This window comes from Brachyhypopomus gauderio, chromosome 4, assembly GCF_052324685.1.
Source record: "Brachyhypopomus gauderio isolate BG-103 chromosome 4, BGAUD_0.2, whole genome shotgun sequence".
Lineage (NCBI taxonomy): Eukaryota > Metazoa > Chordata > Actinopteri > Gymnotiformes > Hypopomidae > Brachyhypopomus > Brachyhypopomus gauderio.
The window spans coordinates 24800884-24826646 of NC_135214.1; the positions used below are offsets into that span (position 1 = coordinate 24800884).

The following is a 25763-nucleotide window of genomic DNA, read 5'->3' on the forward strand; positions in this document are numbered from 1 at the left end:
ACAAGATACCTCACAGCCAAACCTTAGCAAGGTCCCTCTGAAAAGTCAACAGTAACATGCGTGTGCACTCACACAAACACGCGCGTGCGCGCACACACAAACACGCGCGTGCGCGCACACACAAAGCAGAGGCGAGGACAAAGGCTGTGGCGTGGTTCCTGTCACTGGAGTATGGGTCGCCATGTCTGAGTGCTTGTCAGCACATTTAACTGTTATCAGTAACAAACTGCAGCGGGATCACGTCCAAGAATTCCAACCATGGCATGAGTCACAACACACACTGTGTGTGTGTGTTTGTGTGTGAGAGAGAGTGTGTGTGTGTGTGTGGGGGGGGTTCTTGTAGTCAAACTGTGTGCATGAGTGACTGAGTGTTTATGAGCTGACGTCATGAATGAAACACTGGCCATACTCTCTTTATGTGTGTATGGTGTCTGTCTGTGTGTGTAACTGTATGCCTGCGTGCCATACAGTGTGTGGTGTCTGTATGCCTGCGTGCCATACAGTGTGTGGTGTCTGTATGCCTGCGTGCCATACAGTGTGTGGTGTCTGTATGCCTGCGTGCCATACAGTGTGTGGTGTCTGTATGCCTGCCTGCCATACAGTGTGTGGTGTCTGTATGCCTGCGTGCCATACAGTGTGTGGTGTCTGTATGCCTGCGTGCCATACAGTGTGTGGTGTCTGTATGCCTGCGTGCCATACAGTGTGTGGTGTCTGTATGCCTGCCTGCCATACAGTGTGTGGTGTCTGTATGCCTGCGTGCCATACAGTGTGTGGTGTCTGTATGCCTGCGTGCCATACAGTGTGTGGTGTCTGTATGCCTGCGTGCCATACAGTGTGTGGTGTCTGTATGCCTGCGTGCCATACAGTGTGTGGTGTCTGTATGCCTGCGTGCCATACAGTGTGTGGTGTCTGTATGCCTGCGTGCCATACAGTGTGTGGTGTCTGTATGCCTGCGTGCCATACAGTGTGTGGTGTCTGTATGCCTGCGTGCCATACAGTGTGTGGTGTCTGTATGCCTGCGTGCCATACAGTGTGTGGTGTCTGTATGCCTGCGTGCCATACAGTGTGTGGTGTCTGTATGCATGCCTGTCATACAGTGTGTGGTGTATATATGCTTGCGTGTCATATAGTATGTGGTGTATGTATGCCTGGGTATCATACAGCATGTGGTGTATGTATGCCTGCGTGTCATACAGTGTGTGGTGTCTGTATGCCTGGGTATCATACAGTGTGTGGTGTAGGGGTATATGTATGCATGCATGCCATACAGTGTGTGGTGTATGTACTTGTGCGTACGCATGCACACAGGCATAAACGCACACACTCACTCTTCTTACACTGACTGGGACACATCATTTATATTAGTCTCCGTGCGCTGGTTTAATTTGTTCCATACGGTTCACTGCGCCTACACCCTTGGTTTTATGCCCGTCTTTAACGGCCATGACATCATCTGTGTTTTAAAAAAACATCAGGCCTGCCGGCTGGGTTCTAACAGCCCTGCTCTCACACACTGGTGCATCTCTCAGGGATGGGGTGACCCCCACATACCCTTCGTCTGGAGCCTCCACCTGCTGTACTGGAGAACAAGGTCATGGGTCAGAGTGTAAGAAGGTCAGAGTGTAACAGCAAACACTCAGGAACAGGTGAAAGCCACTAGATCTACAATAACAGCCGATATCCAATCATCTGTACCTGCGATCCACCTTTAACTCTCAATAACCTGTACCTGCCAATCAGCTTTAATTCCCAGTCACCTGTACCTTCCAATCACATGTAACTCTTAGTCAAAAAACATGCTATTAAACTGCAAACTCGTGTTGTGTGACGGCGTGTTAACAACATTTCTTTGTACTTTGCACTTGAACAGTAACAGATTCTGTCTGAGATTAAACATGTTCCCAGGGGACATGGTTCACGTCTCTCCCACAGTTCCCAGTGCATCTGCACCAGGTGTTGGCAGTTTTAGCGGTCAGGTGCACTCCCAGAACAATGAGGCCAGACCACCCGACCCCATGGACCGAGCTGAGAAACACTGGACTCACGTGTGTGAAGCATCTCAACACATCGGTGCTCACTGTTAAATTATATGACTTCAGATCTGCATACGAATTTTTTAAAAGCTACAGCACGTGTTCCATTAACCCATCTGGATTAAGAGTGTGTTCCATTAACCCATCTGGATTAAGAGTGTGTTCCGTTAACCCATCTGGATTAAGAGAGTGTTCCGTTAACCCATCTGGATTAAGAGTGTGTTCCATTAACCCATCTGGATTAAGAGTGTGTTCCGTTAACCCATCTGGATTAAGAGTGTGTTCCATTAACCCATCTGCATTAAGAGTGCGTTCTTTTAACCCATCTGGATTAACAGCTACACACACAAGAGAGTAAAGCACAGAAGAACAGGACCAGAACGCCGTTGCTCTGCTAAAAGCTCCACTGAAGCCCCAACCCACAGCGTCTGGGTGGGGTTTGTGCTAACACACCACTGCTACGGACCAGTGGAGCATGTGAACTCTGAAGTAGTCCAGCAGACAGATGGATGTGTCAGGGTTTAGAACCGCCCGTCTGCCACGGAAGAGACGCGGTGTGAACGAGGCCACAGGTGGATGTCAGGGTGTGAGAAGCAGCAGGGGTTAATGCCAGCGGCAGGTGTGAAGTTAAAGGATTTGTTTGTGAATTCTAGATGTGTAGCAGAAGCCCTGACAGAAAGGCCCCCGCTACACCTGTAGGGGGCCCAGCTGCCCCCACCCCCACACCTCCACCCCCACACCCCACCCAGTAGTGCCACTGGAAGCCAGGACTCGGGCCTTTGTTGTTCACTGCTAGATGAAACACCGCTCTCCGTCTCAGAGCTCAGAGCCCTAAACTAGCTTCTCATTCAAATCAGCCCTGAGCCAACGCTTCATTAGCAGGGGGTGCGATTCTGATTGGCCGATCCGCCGCCCCGGTGTGCGTGTGCGCACCTCGCCTGGCTCCCCGCGTGTGCCGTGCGCAGGTGTTTGGCTTCAGAAGCAGGTGAGGTCATGCCAGCTGCCGGGAGCCGCCCGTCAGCGACGGCAGGGCCGAGGAGCAGCGTCACGCCGGCTACACACAGGCGCCTACTGTACGCCGATGATAAGAGTGTGTGTGTGTGTGTGCGCATCACCGCCCTGCTGGGGCCTGGCCCTGCCACAACACGCTCCAGCAGGAAGGAAGCAGGAGGAAAAGGCTGTCGTCACACGCTTTACAACCGCACCGCAGCTGTCGTCAGAGTCCGCGCACGGCCCCATAAACACACTCAGAACACACCCCTGCAAACACACACACACGGCACCCATGCACAGAGGGAAGAGAGCAGAAACAAGAGAGGAAGAGAAACACACACACACACACACACACACACACATCTACACCTGTACACATGTGCGCACATAACACACACACACCGCAACCCAGTTTCATTTGCTGAGAACAGCGGCCTGTGGTCTGAGTTCTGTGCATCTGTATGACTCTGCGCTCTGTGTGAACACAGTGTGTGAAGGGAAGAGGAACTCCGCTACATCGTGAATGACAACCAGGCCAGCCAATCAGCATCCGCCCCAAGTCAACAACGGCCCGCCTCTCCTTGTATGGTAGTGGGTTAGTGCACTATCACTCTAGCAGGCAGCCTCCTGACCTGGACAGAGTGCTGTATCGCTGGGCTGTCTCTCTCTTACACACACACACACACACACACACACACACACAGGCAGAGGCACATTATCGTGGGACCTCCATGGATGGGTGGACATCTCCGCACTCTTCAAACAAGCCCGGACATTTCTGTAGCCTCTTGCAGAAGAGCAGCTGTCTAGCAGCACCGGTCCAGCGGACCTGAAGCAGGAGCAGTCGTGCACGTGTCCGGACCTCCTTCAACCAGCTCCCGCATCAGCACACACACCAGAGTGTGGAACCAAGAGCTCGGCCTGGGACACACACTGTGTGTGTGTGTGTGAATTAGGTCACACTCTGGCGCATGTACATGCGCACACACACACACACACACAAAAACATTTATAAGACTGTGTAACCTTTTATCAATCCCTCCCAGACACACTTAAGCTGTGGGAGACAAAAGCCCACATCCTGTATTACAGACACACACAACACTGAACCAGACTCAGTAATGACTGTAAGCTAATGTGTGTTCATATCGCTTTGCTAGTGATCAGCTAGCAATACACTTCTGTCACCGGAACCTGTGTGCTTAGCTTCATCATGCACAAGCAGAAGAATCACAGGTCTTCAAAGAAAGTGTGTGTGTGTGTGTGTGTGTTCGTCAGAGATCAGAAGGTTCACACTCAGTTTGGCTTTCACTGTGTCTCTCAGCAGGTTTCCATCTCAACACAGCACAGGTGAAAACTACACCTGTGTTTCAGTCATCGGTGCGACAGAATGTACCTTCAACAGCCATTTAACAGGAACAATAATACGCAATAATAGCAACATGCGTCACACACACACACAGTATGAATGGTGTATTTTTGTTCTGGTGCAGTGGTGCAATCTAAGGAAAACATTCCCCTCTTTACAGAACGGCTGTTTGCCTCTGGGCAGCCCTGCTCCACTTCCCTGGTGGAGGTGGAGGTGGAGATGAAGGTGGAGTGTGTGGTGGAGATGAAGGTGGAGTGTGTGGTGGAGATGATTGGTTAGTTCTGTGGTGGTGGTGGAGTTGGAATGTGCAGTGGAGGTGAAATGTGTGGTGGAGTGTGTGGTGGAGATGATGATGTAGTTGTGTGGTGGAGATGGAGTGTGTGGTGGAGATGATGATGTAGTTGTGTGGTGGAGATGAAGGTGGAGTGTGTGGTGGAGTGTGTGGTGGAGGTGAAGGTGGAGTGTGTGGTGGAGATGATTGGTTAGTTCTGTGGTGGTGGTGGAGTTGGAATGTGCAGTGGAGGTGAAATGTGTGGTGGAGGTGGAGTGTGTGGTGGAGGTGGAGTGTGGTGGAGATGATGGTGTAGTTGTGTGGTGGAGGTGGAGTGTGTGGTGGAATGTGTGGTGTGCAGTGGAGTGTGTGGTGGAGGTGGAGTGTGTTGTGTGCTGTGGAGTGTGCGGTGGAGGTGAAATGTGTGGTGGAGGTGGAGTGTGTGGTGGAGGTGGAGTGTGTTGTGTGCTGTGGAGTGTGCGGTGGAGGTGAAATGTGTGGTGGAGGTGGAGTGTGTGGTGCAATGTGGAGTGAGTGGTGGAGGTGGAGTGCGGTGGAGTGTGTTGTGTGCTGTGGAGTGTGTGGTGGAGGTGGCGTGTTTGGTGGAGGTGGAGTGTGCGGTGGTGGTGTTGGAGTGTGTGTCCGACCACCATGACCAAACCAGCACGACCACTCCAACTCCAACCAATAAACAAATGCTTATATTTAGACCTTGAGATGCTTCCTGCACATAGTCGAGAAAGTCTAACACATCTGTGGAGAAACATTAACACACCTGGAAGTGCCACAAGTAACCAGACGAAGAGAAAATGAACAGCGTCATTAGGCCAAAGTGCAGGTGATTCACCTCAGGAGAACCAACAGCGAGTCCGTGTGGTTTTGGTAGACAAAGTAGCAGAACAACAGGACTGAACAAGGCTAATTTGGCTGGAATGAATATTAGCACATCCTCTACTCAGCCTACTGTACTAAAGCTGGCCAAGAACAAAGGGGACTGTGTGGTTGTGAGAGACATATTTCCATACTCAAGGTTTCATACGTAGCACCGACTTCCACAGAAAGCCACAATGACACAGGCTAGCTCGGCTCCACGTCACGTGTGACTGCAATAGCATCCCAGACAGCGGCACCCACGTACGAGAGGCGCTGACCCAGCGCGTGTTCGGAGAGGCGCAGATCCAGTACGTGTTTATAGAGGCACCGATCCAGTGCCTGTTTATCTTACACACGCGGAGGCCAGGGAGGACAGAGGCGGGCTGGCGCGCTGCCCCGCCTACCTGTGCCGAGTAAAAACAGAGTGGCTCAGACCACGGCGCCGTCTCCAGCCCACGTGAACGTGTGTTTCAGGAGCTGTGACTGGAGTGTGTGGATGGCAAAACGGGGGGGGGACGACGTTTTTTTAAATAAATAAATAAAATGTGCAGGGCCGGCCCGAGATAGAAAGAGGGACTCTTGTTTTGGTGGTCCACTCTGATGTGGTCACTGGTCTTTATTCTAACGCTAAAGAAGGACTTTTGTTTTGGCGGTCCACTCTGATGTGGTCACTGGTCTTTATTCTGACTAAAGGAACACTAAAGCAGTCCTGGGCTTCAAACACATCCATGCAACATCGCTGGATCAGCAAAAACTGATCTAATGGAGATCTGACCATGAAAGCACGAGTATAAAACTGACTCCGTCACACACAAAAATGTGTGTACTGTGAAAATGCTGTCTATCTAGGAAACACCACCAGCCTGTATCCAACAGTGCTAGAAGGTACTCCGCTTTCGCCTCCATTTTCTGAGGGAGTGGCTTTGGAGGGAGTGGCTTTGGAGGGAGTGGCTTTGGAGGGAGGGAGGGGTTGAACTTTGGTGGAAACACGAAGCTCACTGTGTAATTTACCTTTAAGTGAGGTCAAAAAGTACAACAGGAATGTACACATATATAGATGTGAAGTGAAAAAGACTAAGATGTGATGGACTCCTTTTTCTATTTAGACTCATTATGAAATATTTATATCATACTCAATACTCTTAATCGTACTTAATATCTGAATCAGAACCTGATTCACTTGACTTCAGTACTTCAGTCCCTTTCTGACTCAGGTGCAGATCAGCACTAACCCGCAGGGCATAGGGACCCTGGGGAGTCCTGCCAGCTGGGCTGTGCGCACCCATCTGTGGCTGCAGCAGTGGAGGCAGATGGGCGGAGTCATTGAGAAGCTCGCTCGCTCGTGTCCACAGCACGACGCCTTGGCCTGATTACGGCCGCTGGAGACACCAGCTCAACGTCTCTGTGCTAATGATCGTGGATGGAACCTTCAAAAAGCACAAATAACAACATAGCAGATGTGTGTGCAACCAGAAACTTTTAGTCCTGACTATTAAGAACAGGTAGTCCTGAATATTAAGAAGAGATAGTAATGGGCCATTTATAACATGTAGCAGTGGACCATTAATAACATGTAGCAGTGGACCATTAAAATTACACATAGCAGTGGACTATTAATAACAGTTAGTAGTGGACCATTAATAACATGTAGCAGTGGACCATTAATAACATGTAGTAGTGGACCATTAATAACAGGTAGTAGTGGACCATTAATAACAGGTAGTAGTGGACCATTAATAACATGTAGCAGTGGACCATTATTAACAAATATTAGTGGACTATTAAGAACAGAAAATAGTGGACTATTCATGTTACCTGCAGTGTGGCTAAAATGGCCCTGTCTCACATGCGTGTACCATTTCACTCCAGAAAGTCCTGTTTGGACAGCTCCCTGCTAAGGACATCAACTTGTGTAGGGTTGCGTGTTTGGGCACTTAGACTGTCTGATGACATTCAAAATAATATATTTTTGTGGGGAGAAAAAAAAAAAAAAAGAAAAAAAAAAAAACAGTATTGGTTAAACCCACATTCGAAATCACAGATTTTATATTTGTGCAAGACAACTGTTACTAAAATTACTTTATTCAAACCACGGAATCAATTAAACATGTAGATCAGTTTGATCAGATCAATATCAGACAGCAACATCAAATCACATGTATGACCTTCCTACAGTAAAGTAGCTGCTACATCTCTTCCAGGTAGGTAGCTCGGCCTCTCAAGAGCACTTCAAGAACTGTTCCTCCTTTAATTAGTTCACAGGGAGTCATGAATACTTTATATGACATTTGATAATTACTGAGATTAAAAATAGCAGCTGAGCTAGAGGGTTGGACCTGACGGTGGATGCACACATGCGTGCAAACAAACACACACACACACATGCGCGTGCACACACACACAGGCGTTCAGCGTGTGGCCTCTGCCATGATGGTACAGCAGCACAACACCTTAAGGCCAGTGAGGGTGGTTTATAGAGGCCAGTCGTGTGTGTGTGTGTGTGTGTGTGTGTGTGTGTGTGTGTGTGTGTGTGTGTGTGTGTGTGTTGATGCGTAGACAGACAGTTCCATATACAACATAAATGTTTTCATCTACATCAACAGCGCAGAATGAACAAATGAGTGGATGGACGTGATGTTTTACTATGCTGGGGGAAAGAGTCTGATAACTCAACAACAACCACGACAACCCATCACAATCAAAGCAGGTCAGTCAGAAAAGGGCTCATGGTCAGGATGGTGGAGTGTGTAGGGCTGGTCCACACATCCTGGACTGGAATCTTACACATCCTGGACTGGAATCGTCCAACTTCCTGTACAGTCAGCAGGTGTTTCAGTAATGAATCAGCCAGTCTCTCTGGAACCATATATTACAGTACATAAACACACACACACATGCATGTACAAGGGTTCTTATCCTGACGCCTGTCCCTCCTTGCATGCCAGTACGATACAATCAGAAGAAACTGGACCAGTTCTTGTCCATCAGCAGGAGACATGAATCGCCTGAAACACATCCTGGTCACAGCCCTGGCCCCCAGACAAGACGCTGAACTGCACTGAACTGACATCCCCATGCTGTACTCAGTGGATGAGCCCTGATTTTCAGTGATGGTGATGCTGTTCTGAATGGGGGCAGCACCGTGGGAGAAGTCCACCACATCCACGTGCAGCAGGGACTCTTCCTCTCCTCTCCACCAGGCCCAGGATTCACACCATCACAGATTCCCACACCTCCACCCCTCCTGTAGGCTTCCACCGGTCCCATCATCCATCCATCTCCACCTCCCTCTTTACTCCACCCATTCTCATCCTTCTCCTCTCCGTCCCACCAAAGCACTCCAGATCCACACAGATTCACTACAGCTCACGCGTTCACTACGGCTCACGCGTTCTTGTGTCTCTGGAACCTGTGTCAATAAACGTGTCACAGGGTTAATCCACGCGATCTACATTATTAAGACAGATATTGTTTCCTGGGTGATGATGTCCACAGTGTGTCATGTGTGTAGTGTGGAAGTAAACAGCATCTCCTTAGTCTCGCTAATGAAAGACAAGCCTAGAACAGACCCAATGTGATCCAAGCTGTCATGCTGCCTGGACCTCACAGTGCAAGGGACACTGGGGGTCATTCATTCTCTCTCTCTCTCCCTCACACACACACACACACACACACACACACACACATACAGGTATACAGTGTTTATGAGGACAGCATGCAACCACCATGGTTTAGGAGGACACTGCTTTCCTCATACCCTATCAATGAAATATATATGTCAAATAATTCAGTTTGGATCCATTAAGATACATCCCACTTAAAATTTTGTTTGTGGATAATAAAATCATGTGAACTGAGCATCTGACTTTTTACAGGTTTGAGGGGACACAACAAAACATGGTTTGCAGGGACACACATGTTTACTAGGACTGTTTACATAAAACACACAAACACAAACTTGAAGGTGGATTACCAGGACAACATGGTTTACTAGGACTGTTTATATAAAATACACTAACACAAACCTGAAGGTGGATTACAAGGTCATATATGGTTTACTAGGACTGTACTATGGAATCATTCTTTTTAATCAAAAGTATGTTGATAATACAAGTAAAAATCTTGTCAGTAAATTATTTACTTATTAATTTGTTACTTATACATTCCTATATCATATTTTAATGTTCTTTTTAAGTCTCCCCTTTGTATTGCAATTAATAAAATTACTTAATATCATATGTAACTTAATAAAAAAATAAAATAAAATCCATGCATTAAAATATTGTTTATCTCAACTATTTAAAACACATGGAAAAACATTTTATATTTGAGAAAACATTTATTTGTGAACAGATTTACATGTAAAAGTTTATGAGAGTGTATTACAAAGTCAGTTTTACAATTTCAATATTTAACTTTTTGCCCTGCAGCACATTGATTCCTTAATACATATGAATACTTTTACCCTGGCTTACAAATCTTTTGAAAATTCTTTAAAAACATCTTCAAAAAATCTTTAAAATCTTAAAAAAAATGTAATTATACAGTGGTATAAAACATTTAAAAAATGCCATCTAGCATGCAACATAAAAAAATGTATGACAGCATACCAGAACGTAATGCCAATCCAACAACTAACTTGAAATACTAACCTGGAAATAAACAAAACAGAAAAACACTTCGACAGTGGCTCCCTAACTGTATATCAGTATAACTCAAGGCTCCAGTTTAAGAACACTAAGTATGACTTCTCGAGAACCCTTACAAAAGAAGACTCCAAATATCAAGTACAAGCTCACGAGGCCCTTCCAAGAACCTACAGAACATTACATTTACTATATACAATACAATCACAACAACTATAAAAGTTTGCTATCAGTATAACTCAAGGCTCCAGTTTAAGAACCACTAAGTATGACTTCTCGAGAGCCCTTAAAAAAGAAAAGACTCCAAATGTCAAGTACAAGCTCATAAGGCCCTTCCAAGAACCTACAGAACATAACATTTACTAGATACAGTGGGGAAAATAAGTATTTAGTCAGTCACCAATTGTGCAAGTTCTCCCACTTAAAAAGATGAGAGAGGCCTGTAATTGACATCATAGGTAGACCTCAGCTATGAGAGACAAAATGTGAAAAAAAAATTGAGAAAATCTTGTTTGACTTTTAAAGAATTTATTTGCAAATAATGGTGGAAAATAAGTATTTGATCACCTACAAACAAGCAAGATTTCTGGCTGTCACAGACCTGTAACTTCTTTTTTAAGAGGCTCCTCTTTCCCCCACTCATTACCTGTAATAATGGCACCTGTTTGAAGTCGTTAACAGTATAAAAGACACCTGCCCACAACCTCAAACAGTCACACTCCAAACTCCACTATGGTGAAGACAAAAGAGCTGTCGGAGGACACCAGAAACCGAATTGTAGACCTGCACCAGGCTGGGAAGACTGAATCTGCAATAGGCAAGCAGCTTGGTGTGAAGAAATCTACTGTGGGAGCAATAATCAGAAAATGGAAGACCCACAAGACCACTACTAATCTCCCTCAATCTGGGGCTCCACGCAAGATCTCAGCCCGTGGGGTCAAAATGATCACAAGAACGATAAGGAAAAATCCCAGAACCACAAGGGGGGATCTAGTGAATGACCTGCAGAAAGCTGGGACCAACGTTACAAAGGCTACCATCAGCAACACACTACGACGCCAGGGACTCAGATCTTGCAGTGCTAGACGTGTCCCCCTGCTTAAGCCAGTTCATATCCAGGCACGTCTGAAGTTTGCTAGAGAGCGTTTGGATGTTCCAGAAGAGTATTGGGAGAATGTCATATGGTCAGATGAAACCAAAGTAGAACTATTTGGTAAAAACACAACTCGTCGTGTTTGGAGGACAGTGAATGCTGAGTTGCATCCAAAGAACACCATACCAACTGTCAAGCATGGGGGTGGCAACATCATGCTTTGGGGCTGTTTCTCTGCAAAGGGACGACTGGTCCGTGTACATGAAAGAATGAATGGGGCCATGTATTGTGAGATTTTGGGTGCAAACCTCCTTCCATCAGCAAGGGCAATGAAGATGAAACGTGGCTGGGTCTTTCAGCACGACAATGATCCCAAGCACACTGCCAGGGCAACAAAGGAGTGGCTTCATAAGAAGCATTTCAAAGTCCTGGAGTGGCCTAGCCAGTCTCCCGATCTCAACCCCATCGAAAACCTTTAGAGGGAGTTAAAAGTCCGTGTTGCCCGCCGACAGCCCCAAAACATCACTGCTCTAGAGGAGATCTGCATGGAGGAATGGGCCAACATACCAGCAACAGTGTGTGCCAACCTTGTGAAGACTTACAGAAAACGTTTGACCTCTGTCATTGCCAACAGAGGATATACAACAAAGTATTGAGATGAACTTTTGTTATTGACCAAATACTTATTTTCCACCATTATTTGCAAATAAATTCTTTAAAAGTCAGACAAAATGATTTTCTCAATTTTTTTTTCACATTTTGTCGCTCATAGTTGAGGTCTACCTATGATGTCAATTACCAGCCTCTCTCATCTTTTTAAGTGGGAGAACTTGCACAATTGGTGACTGACTAAATACTTATTTTCCCCACTGTACAATATAAATCACAACTATAAAAGTCTGCTATCAGTATAACTCAAGGCTCCAGTTTAAGAACCACCAAGTATGACTTCTTGAGAGCCCTTACAAAAGAAAAGACTCCAAATGTCAAGTCCAAGCTTATAAGGCCCTTCCAAGAACCTACAGAACATTACAAGCTCATATGGTCCTCTTTAAAGCAAACTACAAACTCAGAACGCCCTATTTAAAAATGGGGGTGTAAAAACTCATAAGGTCCTATAAATGAAAAGAACCTACAATGCATAGTGATGTACAGTTGTGATCAAATTTATTCAACCCCCAATGCTGCGAAGGGTTTTATGGAATTCAGTGCACATTTGTAATTGTGTTCATAATGAAATCTTACAAGGACTTGTTAAAGAACTAAATGCAACTAAGATAGCATCAATTTTTTTTGTCATAAAGTATTAAATGGCCTTTTTGTGATTTCTTCATTGACACAATTATTCAACCCCTTTACGACTACCACTCCTAAGAACAGAGGTTCATTCCAGTGTTTTCCATCAGGTATTGAAAACATCTGTGGATGTCAACGAGCAGCAATCAAGCATGATAAGCACCAATTAGGCAGATTTAAAAGGACTGTGATACTCAGCTCCTTCTAGACATCTACTGGTGTGTTTCCAAGCATGGTGAAGGCAAGAGAATGGTCCCAGAAGACAAGAGAAGAGGTTATTGCTCTTCACAAGAATGGCAATGGATATAAAAAGATTGCGAAGTTGTTAAATATTCCAAGAGACACTATCGGAAGTATCATTCGCAAGTTCAAGTTAAAGGGCACAGTGGAAACGTTACCTGGTCGTGGCAGAAAGAAGATCCTGACCGCGACTGCTGTGCGCTACCTAAAGCGTAATGTGGAGAAAAATCCCCGCGTGACTGCTAAGGAACTGAAAAAAGACCTGTCAGATGTGGGCACTGAAGTTTCAGCTCAGACAATAAGGCGCGCACTGCATAACGAAGACCTCCATGCCAGAACGCCCAGACGCACCCCCTTGCTGACTCCAAAGAACAAGAAAAGTCGACTGCAGTATGCCAAAAGTCATGTGGACAAGCCACAAAGGTTTTGGAACAGTGTACTGTGGTCAGATGAAACTAAATTAGAACTGTTTGGGACAATGGACCAGCGCTATGTTTGGAGGAGGAAGAACCAGGCTTATGAACAAAAGAACACCTTGTCTACTGTGAAGCACGGCAGGGGGTCAATTATGCTTTGGGGCTGTTTTGCTTCTAATGGTACAGGAAAGCTTCAACGTGTGCAGGGTACCATGAATTCCCTTCAGTACCAGGAGATCTTGGAGGAAAATGTGATGGAGTCAGTCACAAACCTGCGGCTTGGGAGACGTTGGACCTTCCAACAGGACAATGATCCGAAGCACACATCCAAGTCCACTAGAGCATGGTTGAACATGAAAGGCTGGAACATTCTAGAGTGGCCATCGCAATCACCAGACTTAAATCCAATTGAGAACCTCTGGTGGGACCTAAAGAAGGCAGTTGCAGTGCGCAAGCCTAAGAATGTGACTGAACTGGAGGCTTTTGCCCATGAAGAATGGGCTAAGATACCCATAGGTCGCTGCAAGACACTTGTGTCAAGCTATGCTTCACGCTTGAAAGCTGTCATAACTGGAAAAGGATGTTGTACTAAGTACTAAAAAATAATGTCACTAGGGGGTTGAATAAAACTGATAATGATGTGAGCACAGTAAAGACATTTGTGGTTATTCCATCATAAATATTATGTTATGTTTGTCTAATTTATAAGTGCCTCTTTGATATAACTGTAAATAAGATGACTGAAATGATCAAAATCAATGTCAAACTGGCCAAAACACTTTATTTCAGTGGGGGTTGAATAAATTTGATCACAACTGTACATACTCATAAAGCCTTATTAAAGGCACCTACAGCAGATAGTGAGTTATTTAAGTGGAGCACCCTTGTAATATAATCCCTTGTTACGTACAAAATCTCTAATATTTTGAACTGTCCGTGTCTCCAGAATTGGGTGTTCTGCCTTTCTGCAAGCATCACATTCTATTAAAGAAGCTAACTTCCCATTCCTGGTGTGCCGCCCAAAATGTGTCATGACGGCTTTGACATCCGTGGTGGTCCAAGGCTTCTTTGTGTAGGCCCTTTTCCTTTTTCTGACGAGCTCTATTATAAATAATTAATACAGTTTAATAGGATTTTTAAACAGTCATTAAGAAATAAACATGCACAAATAAAATAGAGTGAACATCAAAAATCCTACCATTATTGCCAGCAACAGAAGTCTCAGTAGTGTCTGCGCCAACATTTTCACCTAAACAGTACATTTCAGAAATCGTTTTTGCAATAGTTTGATAACGTGCACAATTCTAAACATATGTAGAGCTATAATCCATCCTTGTACTACAGCCCTCAAAACATTAATTCCTTAATACATATGAATACTTGAACATAACAAAAGAACTGACTGTTTTGATGGCACAGCATTACAAGTATAGGACATATTTTATTGTATTATAATTTAGCAATAAACATTGGAAAACTTTAAAGTTTCTTTTAGGAATATTATCTTATGGAGCAGGACTGAAGGGAACGTTGTAGTGTAGCCTGGTGAAGGCCTCTGGCTTTGGGAAGGTTTCTGGCTTGGAGAACCTGACAGATACCTTTAGATTGAGGACCCCAGTGGAGCCCTTTGACTTAAGAATCACAGCAAAGGCCTCACACTGAAAATGGCAGATGAAGCTGGCAGTTTGGGAAGGCAGCTGTGGTATGTTGGAGGTATCTAGCTTGTGTAGCTCAGTAGGGGCCTCTGACTTGAGAAGCTTGCACTGTGACGAACGTGACTTGTATGGCTGGAGGCTTGTGGATCAGTGATGATAAAGACACTACAGCAGAGGTCTCAGACCTAGGGATTGGAAGCCCAATGGAAGATTGGTGAAACTTGGAGGGTCCTGTGGCTTGGGAGTAGTGGTGGAGGCTAGTTGCTTCTGAGCCTGTTTGACATGAGGTGAAGACCCTGGGCAGCGATAGATTAAGAGGTGACTTTTTCAGTCAGGGAGCGCCTGGCTTGAGGAGCCTAGAGGTGTCTTTTAGCTTTTGGTGTATCTGAGGCCTAGATACACCAAGGTAGGGGACTCTGGCTTGGGGAACCTAGTGGGGCACCTGGTTTGGGGATACAGTGTTGCTTAAGGAGCCCAACCATGGCCTGACAGTACCTGAAGTCCCAGAACAGCCACAGGCTGATTAATGTTAGAATTAATCAAAGTGGTGATGTCCTCCATTTTGAAGGGAAACAGAAGCAACAACAATGTCAACTGCAGGTAAGGAGACTTCAGGCCTGGTCTTCTGACTAGTAAACCCTTGTTCCAAGCTCTAGGAAGTCCGGTGAAAGCTTGGAAAGTTCAGTGGAGGGCTCTAGTTTCTGGATGCCTCAGTAGAGGCCTGTGACGCAACGTAAAAACAGGGAAACAGGAACACTACATGTTCTCTACTAAATGCAAGACAGAGGCCAGTTCCTCAGCCAGAGGAACATGCACATACTGCTGATGTGATGGACCAGAGATGGGACAAGACAGATTCAGAAACAGGAGGTTGAAGACCCACTGAGCAGGAAGCAGGGAAGCTGGCTGAGTCAAAGATCTGTTGATTAAGTTGCTAGGACTGGAATAAGCCCCAGATCAGCCAGACAAATCACATAGGCATTTAACAGCAGAGCATAGAATGTCATCTCAGAACACACTACAGAACTCTCTGCTGGACTCCAGCAGAACCAGGGTGCAGATGATGTCCAAGAAGAATAAGAGTGTCTTCAGTAGACAAAGAAGCATTGGGACATAACTATTGATCTCTATTATTTAATTTTTGTCTTTTTGTTCTAACAGCCCTTCTGTTTCAGGACTCAAGTATTTAGTGTATTGGTATTTGTTCATGATTCTGTATGTGTACATTTAGTTATGATTTACAGTTTTTGACGACTGCTAACATGCGTTTCCAAATACTTGTGATACATTGTCAAAACTCTAAACACAGCAACACATTGACCTCACACAAATAGCCAAATAGTAAATATCGTGTTCAAAAGCGCATTTTCTTAACTAAATAACAACTCTGCATTTCACAATGCAAACAACTTTGTTAAAACACCTGAACCTGGTTCAGTATCCAATCATTCTTTCAAACACTAGCACATATTCTCTTTTCGAGATGAACATAGTCAATCACTGCACAACCACTGTAAAAAAACTAACATTTGATGGCAATACAGAAACAGTATTACATGTAATGTTTTACCCTCTCCCAGCAAACAACAGACATTTTACAGTAACTTCTGTTGTTTTCTTAGTCAGTTCATTTTTACTGTAATCCGCTTCATTTGGACTTTTTTTTCAAATGTGTGCATTTTTGGCAACATACTGTCTACACAATGAGTGATATTTACTGTTAGGTACTATATGGAATGTAGATTAGACAAAAAAGGAGTCAGTAACAGTTTTGCAGTAAAGGGTATATTTTACTGTATTAGGGACATTACTGTAAATTGTGGCCTAACCCAAAAAATAATTATCGTAATTGTAAACATAATTAGCCATGGTCCCATATGTGTAAAAATACACATATACAAAAAAAGCCACACAAGGGGGAAAAACAGAATATAAAACTGAACAGTCTTGTTAGGTCTAATCTAAACGGCCTTCAGCAGTTGGCCACATGTTTTCATCCACATCACATCTGATGTTGGCCCTTGCCATGGACCTGGGAAAGAAAAGCTTGGTATGTCTTATTCACCCCTGGCAGTCTTCAGCTGAAATGTCTCTGCAGTCGGGATCTATTGCATCCAGGAGGGACATTTGGTCATGGGGCCGATGATCATACGCCTTCCACCTCCAGACTAAAAAAAGTTCCTTAGTGGGGTTGAGGAAAGGCGAGTAGGGTGGGAGGAAAAGGGACATCACTCTTGGATGGTCTATAAACCAGTTTGTGATGACATGAGAATGCTACATTGTCCCATCACAAATGTCCTGGTGTTTCCTCCCACCTGTTTCATTTCTGCTTCTGGAACCAGTTGTTGGTAGAGTTCATTCAAAAATCAAAGAAGGAGGTCACTGTTATAGGGACCAATCTGGCATTTGTGAAGGACCAAACCAGCACTTGAGATTGCAGGACAAATCGTTATATTTGCTCCTCTCTGACCCGGTACATTACTGTACTTCATTTTATTTCATTGATCTATATGTGCAAAAAATGTGTACAACAGTAATAACTTTTCAGCTGCCTTTGTTTTTGCAGAACTTGGCATTTTATACAATATTTAAGGCTTTGAACCTTAGGTTTTCATTTTTGGCATGCTGTGTACAAGCAATTGTAAATAAGACAAAAACGATCCAGAATTTTGTTATTGGATAACCTTGTGTGTATAGAAAATTTAAGCATTATAAAAACATGTAAAATGACTGCATTTTGTGCCATAACAACATGAATTGAACTAATAGTATAGCCACTGAAAACTGCTGTTGTGTTCACTGTGTTTGGAGTTTTGAAAATGTGACTACAGATTGGACAAACGCAGCTTAGCAGTCGTCAAAAACTGTAAAGGGACATGATTTCTATTTCAGGACTCAAGTATTTTGTGTATTGCTATTTGTTCCTGATTCTCTATAATATGTGTACATTTAGTCATGGTTTAAAGGGACATGATTTCTATATCGGGTCATGTATTTAGTGTCTTGCTGTTTAATTATGTCTGCCATCTTTGTACATTTATGTACACATACAGAATCATGAACAAATACCAATACACTAAATAATTGAGGCCTGAAACAGAAATCATGTCCATTTAAACCATAACTAAATGTACACATATACACAATTAAGGACAAATACCAAGACAATAAATAGTTGTCACGATATAGCTACTATCATCCCCTGTGAACCATATATAAATTTACAAAGATGTCAGTCATAACCAACAGCAAGACACTAAATACTTGAGTCCTGAAATAGAAATCATGTCCCTTTAAACCATAACTAAATGTACACATACAGAATCATGAACAAATACCAATACACTAAATAATTGAGGCCTGAAACAGAAATCATGTCCTTTTAAACCATAACTAAATACAGAATCATGAACAAATACCAATACATTAAATAATTGAGGCCTGAAACAGAAATCATGTCCCTTTAAACCATAACTAAATGTACACATACAGAATCATGAACAAATACCAATACACTAAATCAGGGGTGGCCAACCCGCGGCTCGGGAGCCGCATGCGGCTCTTTGCCTGGTTTCATGCGGCTCCCCAGCTGGTCCGCGGGCTCACCTGCACAAACGGGGCGACACACTGCTACATTTTCGTGGTGCGCGGTTAGTTTACAAGCCTAGCGATCCGCTAATACTTTTAAAACCGGCGTAGTGGAAAACACGCATTTGACTGTCTTCACAGCTAATAATTTGCACTCGCCACACACCCCCCCCACCCCCCGCCCGCCCGCCCCGCTCAACAGATTACACTCGCCCGTGTACGATGTGGCTCTTTGCTGTAACACAGTAAGAAAAGTGGCTCTTGGTCTATGACGGGTTCGCCACCCCTGCACTAAATAATTGAGGCCTGAAACAGAAATCATGTCCCTTTAAACCATAACTAAATGTACACATATACAGAATTAAGGACAAATACCAAGACACTAAATAGTTGTCACGATATAGCTACTATCATCCCCTGTGAACCATATATAAATGTACAAAGATGTCAGTCATAACCAACAGCAAGACACTAAATACATGACCCGATATAGAAATCATGTCCTTTTAAACCATAACTAAATGTACACATACAGAATTATGAACAAACACCAATACACTAAATAATTGAGGCCTGAAACAGAAATCATGTCCCTTTAAACCATAACTAAATGTACACATACAGAATCATGAACAATTACCAATACACTAAATAATTGAGGCCTGAAACAGAAATCATGTCCCTTTAAACCATAACTAAATGTACACATACAGAATCATGAACAATTACCAATACACTAAATAATTGAGGCCTGAAACAGAAATCATGTCCCTTTAAACCATAAATAAATGTACACATACAGAATCATGAACAAATACTAATACACTAAATAATTGAGGCCTGAAACATAAATCATGTCCCTTTAAACCATGACTAAATGTACACATATTATAGAGAATCAGAAACAAATACCAATACACAAAATACTTGAGTCCTGAAACAGAAATCATGTCCCTTTAAACCATAACTAAATGTACACATATACACAATTAAGGACAAATACCAAGACACTAAATAGTTGTCACGATATAGCTACTATCATCCCCTGTGAACCATATATAAATGCACAATGATGTCAGTTATAACCAACAGCAAGACACTAAATACTTGAGTCCTGAAATAGAAATCATGTCCCTTTAAACCATAACTAAATGTACACATACAGAATCATATACAAATACCAATACACTAAATAATTGAGGCCTGAAACAGAAATCATGTCCCTTTAAACCATGACTAAATGTACACATATTATAGAGAATCAGAAACAAATACCAATACACAAAATACTTGAGTCCTGAAACAGAAATCATGTCCCTTTAAACCATAACTAAATGTACACATATACATAATTAAGGACAAATACCAAGACACTAAATAGTTGTCACGATATAGCTACTATCATCCCCTGTGAACCATATATAAATGTACAAAGATGTCAGTCATAACCAACAGCAAGACACTAAATACATGACCCAATATAGAAATCATGTCCTTTTAAACCATAACTAAATGTACACATACAGAATTATGAACAAATACCAATACACTAAATAATTGAGGCCTGAAACAGAAATCATGTCCCTTTAAACCATAACTAAATGTACACATATACAGAATTAAGGACAAATACCAAGACACTAAATAGTTGTCACGATATAGCTACTATCATCCCCTGTGAACCATATATAAATGTACAAAGATGTCAGTCATAACCAACAGCAAGACACTAAATACATGACCCGATATAGAAATCATGTCCTTTTAAACCATAACTAAATGTACACATACAGAATTATGAACAAACACCAATACACTAAATAATTGAGGCCTGAAACAGAAATCATGTCCCTTTAAACCATAACTAAATGTACACATACAGAATCATGAACAATTACCAATACACTAAATAATTGAGGCCTGAAACAGAAATCATGTCCCTTTAAACCATAACTAAATGTACACATACAGAATCATGAACAATTACCAATACACTAAATAATTGAGGCCTGAAACAGAAATCATGTCCCTTTAAACCATAAATAAATGTACACATACAGAATCATGAACAAATACTAATACACTAAATAATTGAGGCCTGAAACATAAATCATGTCCCTTTAAACCATGACTAAATGTACACATATTATAGAGAATCAGAAACAAATACCAATACACAAAATACTTGAGTCCTGAAACAGAAATCATGTCCCTTTAAACCATAACTAAATGTACACATATACACAATTAAGGACAAATACCAAGACACTAAATAGTTGTCACGATATAGCTACTATCATCCCCTGTGAACCATATATAAATGCACAATGATGTCAGTCATAACCAACAGCAAGACACTAAATACTTGAGTCCTGAAATAGAAATCATGTCCCTTTAAACCATAACTAAATGTACACATACAGAATCATGAACAAATACCAATACACTAAATAATTGAGGCCTGAAACAGAAATCATGTCCCTTTAAACCATGACTAAATGTACACATATTATAGAGAATCAGAAACAAATACCAATACACAAAATACTTGAGTCCTGAAACAGAAATCATGTCCCTTTAAACCATAACTAAATGTACACATATACATAATTAAGGACAAATACCAAGACACTAAATAGTTGTCACGATATAGCTACTATCATCCCCTGTGAACCATATATAAATGTACAAAGATGTCAGTCATAACCAACAGCAAGACACTAAATACATGACCCAATATAGAAATCATGTCCTTTTAAACCATAACTAAATGTACACATACAGAATTATGAACAAATACCAATACACTAAATAATTGAGGCCTGAAACAGAAATCATGTCCCTTTAAACCATAACTAAATGTACACATATACAGAATTAAGGACAAATACCAAGATAGATTTTTTCGGCGTGAGATATCGGAAGTGTGGCGTGAGAGCGTGTGAAAACGGTCAAATGCGTGTGTCTCACGCTCAATGCGTGAGAGTTGGCAACCCTGCGTGATGTTTTAGAAAGCAAATTAGCAACGCGATCATAATGCTAATTTCCGCTAGCGACCCTATGGGATTTCCAATATAACATTAGCATCAAGCTAATTGTGCCATATAATTTCTTAGCTATTCACACCAGCACAGTACAAAACACAATATAGAATGAGTAGCTCTAGCCTGCTGTTTAGATCACAAACATTTATCAGTGCTTTGATGCTTCTACATGAGAAAGTATGCTATACGTGATGTTTTAGAAAGCAAATTAGCAACGTGATTATAATGCTAATTTCCGCTAGCGACCCTATGGGATTTCCAATATAACATTAGCATCAAGCTAATTGTGCCATATAATTTCTTAGCTATTCACACCAGCACAGTACAAAACATAATATAGAATGAGTAGCTCTAGCCTGCTGTTTAGATCACAAACATTTATCAGTGCTTTGATGCTCCTACATGAGAAAGTATGCTGTACGTGATGTTTTAGAAACCAAATTAGCAACGCGATTATAATGCTAATTTCCGCTAGCGACCCTACGGAATTTCCAATATAACATTAGCATGGAGGCGTAGAGGCCCGTTCTCTCCTTTAACGAGTCAGCGACAGACCACACCGCCACACGCACAGCGATGATGACAGCTGCTTATGAGAGTGCGCGTTTATCTGTCACCGTACCTGTTTTTATGATTTTAATTGTTTTGAATGAATGCTTGTTTTGTCATCGTAAACATATATTAAACGTCAGACGTCATGTGGATGGCCCAATATGACAAATATGTGTATTCCCCACATGGCATGAAATATAGGAAATAATACAAACAAATTACTTACTTTTAAATTCTGTGATCCTGCCCCTCCGTGAAGATCCTGCCTCTGTGAAAATCCTCCTCTTTCACGGGAAAAAATTATGCCTTCGTTCCGCGAGGAAATTGGTTACATTGTTTCACGGGAAATGTTGTAAAAATTCCCGCCAAATTGTGTAATACTTCTATACCATTCATTGGTTTCAGAGGACATCATTGTAACACACATACACATTGTGGTATAAAAGGACATTTTTTGGAAACTCCAAAAATCTCTTGGGGATTCTTAATCCTGTAAAGCGCTTTGTGACAACATGTGTTGTGAAAAGCGCTATACAAATATATTTGATTTGATTTGATTTGATTTATTTAAGTCAGAAAACAACATTCATGCTCTCGGAATTACAAGGACACTTGGGATGTCCTTGTATACCTGGGTGTCCTTGTAAGGCTGGTCAGTAACCTTGTTTTTAGTCTTTGTAAACCATATAGACACACACACACACACACACACACACACACACACACACCTAATCATGGACATGATCATCTCCTCTCTCAGAAGACTTTTAAAAGGTTTACTGCCTTACATCACGCTACAACCCTCCGAGGCAGAGCAGCAGAGCAGGAGGAGAGAGGGGAAGAGAGGAAGAAACAAAAGGAAGGAACCCCGGAAAAAGAGGACAAAACAAACGGCCCCAGCGCAGCAGCTCAGACGTGAGCCTCGTTAAACCTCCACTCGGTCACGGACAGCTCTGCTTACTGAAAGGTCCTTCAGTTCAGAAACAACAACAAGTCACTGGACCCTACACACCACACATTACATATATGTCGTGTATATAAAGACAAATAAATGTATATAAAATGTCCTGCTGTACCATATCACATCAGAAAATAAAGAGACACAAGATGATGCAAGATACGAGACGATGATCTCCGACAGACGGACCAAACTCCTGGGGAGAACTTTTATTTTGTGAACTTGAACTATACGCCTCTGTGTACAAGTAAACATCTTCTCTTGGCCCTGTGGGTTATTATTAGAAGAGTATAACTCCATGGGCCAGGATGGCCGCACAAGTGCTAAGCTCACCATAGCTCCTGCCTCCACGTTCTCAACGCCTTCCGAGCCGGACGGAAGCGGTACCGTGGTCATCAGAATTCCATTCCCACCGTAAAGGAGGTTTCGTTTTGTGTCACACTGCCTCCACGTCTACACCGAGTGATGCCACGGAGTCTTCAGAAGGTCTCACAGCGATGATGTAATCACTACTTGGTTCCAGAATGCTACAGTTGTCAGTACTCGTGACCTGCTGGGACCTGCTCCACGCTCTTAACGACATGACTTTCACTCCGCATGTGTGTGGTGTGTGTGTGTACAACCACACTCAGTCTGTTCCTCATTCCTGTTCGTTTTACAGAACAGTTCAATTCCTGTGCTTGGTAAGAACGTGTCAACACCATGGGTTGTGGAGTAATACCGCTTGTTCAATTTTATTAATTGTTTCTGAAGATGCAAACAGTCACTAGGCCAGGAGTGGGTTCACTGGCTCTTTGCAGAAGGGCAGCTGGGAGGAGCTAGGAGGATGTGGGAGGAGCTTTGTGGAGGTGGGAGGAGCTGTGAGGAGGTGGGAGGAGCAGTACTCCATGGGCGGCGCTGCACCTGCCCAGACTGCGTTTACTACCAGACACCATCAACACTCACAGACCCACATCAGGGACTCATGACAGCTTCTATATGGTCTATGAGACCCTGAATAAAAGTACGTTAATTCCCCCTGACAAAGTCAGCTGTTTTAACAAGCTGTGTTAATCGTCAGCAGTGTGGCCGATTCCACAGGCCTCTTTTTCTTCCCCATTCCCCATTTTTTTTTACACGGAGCCACAGATGCTGAATGAAAGTGGATCAACTTCCACCCCCCAGGCTCAACTCCCGCCCCCAAGGCCCAACTCCCGCCCCCAAGGCTTGCATCCAGTACTACTGCTGCCAATTCAAGCCCAGGAGCTGCAGATATGGTGCAGGATTGATATGACAATCGGTCCTGGACCCTCAGTGGTGCATCGTAGTTCTGGTATCTCAGACTTCAGGTCTCCAGGCTACTGGAGCTTTAATTCAGCTGAAGGTCATCCCACCACGAACTTTGGTTGTCTTGATATTCTTTCCTGGGTTTTGTTGTTAATCCCTCTGAATGACTAATGATAGCTGAATAAGTGGAGTTTAGTGGTTCAATGTGGTCCCTGGTTCGGCGTGGTCCCTGGTTTAGCCCGGTTAATTAAATTATACTTTAACCTAGAGGTGTGCCAAAAAATCGATTCATATATCAAAAATCAATTCTCATTTTGGGACACACTCATGCGTGGAAAAGTTTCAAAACAGATGGAAGAAAGAGATATTCAACCTGTCCCGTCTTCATTTAAGGCAAAAATACGGGTTCATTTTGGTTTTTACCGATTGCCAGTGAAGACCTAACTTGACAATGTAGCTCGTGTGCAAGGCTTGCAAAGCGACCCAGAACGAACAAACAAAACAACGCGGAAGACTCAACGCGCAAAAGAATAGAAACCAAAACCGTGAGGCAAAAAACACTGCAGCAAAATAAAAACCCTTCCCAAAAATAATGGCAAAACGGATAGGAAGAAATACAGGATTGGGAAAATTTGAGATGGGTCAGGAAGCGACGCAGGAGATAGATACTCGAATAAGTAAAGAGAAAGCATAACAGAGAGGTGGTGAGACCATTAAACGATAAGCAATCACAGAGAAAGCAGAGACTGGCTGAGAACGTATGCCGGTTTAGTCTGGGACTGACTCTGGTGCTCCTAGCCACGGCTGGGGGAACAGCATCCGAGCCAGCCCTGACAGCTTGTAAAATGAAGGTCAAGTATTTTGGTAACACAACAAAAAGCATTTTATTTTACCAAATCATTTTATTTTAGTTAATTAATTGTGAGACACTTTATTTTCTGTATTTGTCATTCTGTCTTGCAAAGCAGACTGTAGTAGATCGTGCAGATTTTATATACTGAAGCAGAAATTTTTATAAATCAAATAGTCTTCTAATCGAAAATCGATTTTAATCGAAAATCGATTTTGAATCGAATCGTGGCCCCCAAAATTGGAATCGAATCGTGAGATAGTAAACGATTCCCACCCCTACTTTAACCATTATTTCAGTTACTCAATGCATATGTAGTGTGATACGAAAGTCTTCCATGTTAATAAGGTCTGAACATTGAACCAGAACTTAGCTGAGTTAGTCGTTCTGATTATGTCTAAAAATTGAGCAAGAGCCTCTGTAGAGTACTAAAACAAAGGTCCACCGTGGTCCATTGTGGTCCAGTATGGTTCACTCAGCTATGCTCCCTGGCTGAACGTGTCCAAACGGGCCAGCCGTGTCAGATATCTGTCTGCTGGGGGCCCAGACGCATCACCGGAAGAGGACCTCACCACCCTGGCACTACACACTACCTCACACGTCTGACTGTTTTACAAGCC

General features: G+C 43.1%; 1 protein-coding gene across 5 annotated transcripts in view; it reads right to left on the reverse strand.

The window, feature by feature from the left end:
- grk5l (G protein-coupled receptor kinase 5 like) overlaps positions 1–25763 on the reverse strand; it is a 51006-nt gene that overhangs the window by 18064 nt on the left and 7179 nt on the right. Inside the window, exon 1 of one of the 5 annotated variants that reach the window (XM_077003242.1) lies at positions 23361–23738. The exons of the other annotated variants lie outside the window; for them this stretch is intronic. The gene's annotated coding sequence lies outside the window, so the exon portion shown is untranslated. Of the gene's footprint in view, positions 1–23360; positions 23739–25763 lie in introns of those variants that run through there. 5 annotated transcript variants of the gene reach the window in all.